This window comes from Limulus polyphemus, unplaced genomic scaffold, assembly GCF_000517525.1.
Source record: "Limulus polyphemus unplaced genomic scaffold, Limulus_polyphemus-2.1.2 Scaffold3202, whole genome shotgun sequence".
NCBI classification, from domain to species: domain Eukaryota; kingdom Metazoa; phylum Arthropoda; class Merostomata; order Xiphosura; family Limulidae; genus Limulus; species Limulus polyphemus.
In genome coordinates this window covers 116,858-120,580 of record NW_013668812.1, presented here as the reverse complement: position 1 = coordinate 120,580, position 3,723 = coordinate 116,858, and positions in this window count along the sequence as shown.

Below are 3,723 nucleotides of genomic sequence, written 5' to 3'. Positions count from 1 at the left end.
TTACGAAGAGTTGCCTGAAAATGGGTCAGAGTTCGTAAAAGTGTTATTGGAAAGGATGGATGATATTCACCACCAAGTGCGTTCAAACTTGAAAACGTCTGCTGATTCGATGAAGCTATGTTATGATAAGAGATCTACTGAAGTTAGCTTTGTACCAGGAGACAAGGTATGGTTGTATAATCCCAGGAAGACCAAAGGGAAGTCTCCTAAGTTGTCTTTTCCATGGGAAGGCCCATATGACATAGTGGATCGTCTCTCAGACGTGACTTTCCAAATAAAATGTGGTTGGTGAGGTAAGCCAAAGGTGGTGCATGCCAACAGGCTTTGGCGTTATCACGGTCCAGGACATTTCAGTTGAAATGAAGTGAACAATGAAACAAATGACGCTGCTGAAGACATGTCACCTGAAAAAGCCACTGTCGAAGAAGAAACTCTACCCGGTTTTGAGAAGGGAAACAGTGAAGCCCTTGATGAAGTTACTACCACTGATGTGATTATTACCGATAATAGGACATTTCCTGATGGAGCAAATGAACCCCACCTGAAGCAGAAGCCGACGAGACGGAGACCAGTAAGGAAGAAGATACGTCCCGTAAAATTAAGAGACTTTGTTGAATTTTAATTTTGTGTTTGTAAATTCTGTCCATTTAATTAAGTTATTGTTAATTTTCTATTGGTTTAATGTAAGTGGCTATTGTGCGTGAATCGTTCGTTGTGAATTATAGCGTGTGTTTAAGTTAAAGTGACTGTGAAAATTAAGTGTATAGCAAAGTTAAATTGAGAAAGAATAAACTAGTTTTATTTAAGAAAAGACTTGTATCGCTAAAGTTTTTCGGAAAGAATTTCTACGAAAAATTAACAAATGAACACAGACGTAACAATATTTTCACACTAGTATAACGGAATTATGAATAGCATTTATTTTATTGGTTGCCTAGATACATTTTTATCTTTAATTAGATATTTTCTTTTACAAGTTCATACTTTAAAAAATGAATGTACTTACTTTAAAAGAATTAAGGGAATTTTAAAATTGTTTTAAATTAGTTCCAATGTTTGTCTTTTCTCTTTGTCGTTGTTTTGTTCTGGTCAAACCATTAGTGTGGTTCCATCTGTTAATTGTTTTTACTAAGCTTTTTCATAGTGAATTTTTTTGTTTTAGACAAAATTAGTGCTGTAGTTTCTAAATGTTACCTGCGTGATGATAATATCTCCACATTTATTCTTCCATAACTAATAAAGAAAAAATATATTTATTAACCTATATTTAGACAAATTTTCTATGTTTTTTTTTTCATTTTTTCATGTAGAATTAGCATCTTCCTAGTAAACTGGATGTACGAAGATCGTAAACATATTCTAATCCTATACCCTACGATAGAAGTAACATACTGCAATGACTATTCAATAGAAGATTGTATTTGCTTTGCTTTTGCCTTCCCCTGGAGTGGGGTTATGCAAATTTTAAGAGATCATACAGAGACCTGTTAAAGTTTGGTTTTCTCTCTTGTGTATTTAGTTATATTATTGGATACCACACTAGGACCCTGACTTAACTGGAAGTGTGGCATTTTTCTGTTCTTGCTTAGAATACTCTCCAATCCCAGCAGCCAGTTACAATCCTTCAGTGACATAAAGAGTATCTAGTAAGTGAAAGACAGCCTCACTGTGTTTTATCTTTATACTGTAAAATAACTTTTAATTCTATTTTGAGACTGGGAACAGTCTCATTTTAAACATTTATTGTATACTATAAACATTGGCTTTATTCCTTTAGTACATCTGTGTGAAAACTGACACAAGCGTCGTCCTAATCTTAAAAGTGCTTACAAACTATCGAGTCGTGATCCCAAGTGTTCACAGGTAGAAAACTCTTTGGACTTTATAGGGTGTAAGAAATGAAGGCCACTAAGGTGTTATTCGCCCATGTGCTAACAAGTAAACATTTTTTTTGGCCACATTCACACTAAGGCATTGATGCAAACACTGTACTTTTTGTGTTGACCAGAAGAAAACCATCCAAGACAGACAGTTGTTCATTCTTCATTACAGAGAATAGTCCTGGATATATTTGGTCCTCTTCTAAAAATGATTGATTACTTTACCAAGTGAGTCGAATTTTATCCATTGGTTAATATTTTAGAAAAGTCCATAGTGTAATAGCATCTCATGTCTAAACATTTAGACAGCTGGCTAGAGATGGCTACTTGAAATTTGAAAACATTTGTAAGCTGACCCTTACTCTCCGTGCTATAAAGTGATATTTCTCAGTAGGATATATGCATTACATCATGTTATAGCTACTTGGTTACATTAGGTGCCAATCAAAGGCATCACTAGACACTGGCTTATGGGGTTCATGCCACGATTCTATTTGACAGTGCCCCGAATCCCCAGTTGGTGTCTTCAAACATCAAAAGGGAAACCTTGATCGATATTATACTGAAATGTCGAAAATTTCCGCGCCTATGGGCCTAACCACCGAATCTTTTAAATACCTAGCGTCGCCTCTGATGATATTTGATGTTGTAAGACGCAATTGCCTAGACTAAGAACCTTCAAAGTTGACGAAGCTGGAAATGATCAGCAAGGAATTCTAGTACATCTGACGGCCGAAAGAACTTTTCAAACACTCAGGTGGAATTTGATGAGCATTAACAAGATGTTTGTGTAAAAAAAAATCACCTAAGATAGCTTGTGTGTATGAAAGTGAATAAGGTAAGTAGTATTTACACACGAGCATGTGAGACCTGTGCTTGTGTTCCACGCATGCAGTTAGAGAGCCTTGTTCTTAATCTGCAAAAAATATGACTCAGGTTGTGGTGAATCCTAGTAGAAAATCCCTTGTATCGGTAGATTTTACCTATATTTTGTCTGTGACGCTAACAAATGGCAATTCAGTGTCATGAAAGTTCGACTAGTGTTTGTGGAAGACCAAGAGGGTAACATACTTTACTGTTGATATTGTAATTCGCTTGTGTTGATAGGAGTCTGAGCTTATACTGATGTACGCTGAAGTGGACAGCATGAATACTAATCTTGACTGAAAAATTTTACTTTGGCTGAATTCCTCCTGTGATTAGTTAGTATATAATGCGTCGAGATTATTGACTCATAGATAGTGAAATAATGCTGGGAGCGCGGGTATTTAGAGGTAGCTGGCGAGATTGTTGCTGTACATAGGTTCTGACGCAGCCTTTCGAATACAAGAAGCACATATGATATGTGACGTTGATATACATATATATATATATGATATTATGCGTATATGTCTATATGTACGTGAGATTTCATATCCATACGAAAAACACGTAAAGCTCTCCACAACTGTTGTATCGAATACATAAATTAGTCACACAGTTGCCAAGCAACAAATGAAGAATTTGATTCAACTGTTAAATTGATGATATATAAAGTGAAACTGTTACCGATTTCAACTGCATCTTCAGCGTATCTAATATTTTGATTTATGCTGGTAAAATAACAGAATATATTCAGCTTTTGAAACTAAAATACTTGTAAGATTGTGGATTTTTCATTGAAGAAATAAAAGTAATTAGAGAACTCACACTACATTAGACAGAAAACAAGGTGGTACTCTTTGTTTTTCATAATATTAATCAAAAATACTTTTGATTCAATGAATCATGAATAAATATTCATGAGCACGTGAAATTATATATAGCAAGTCAAACGTGATACAAATGGCAGAGCAAATTAAAA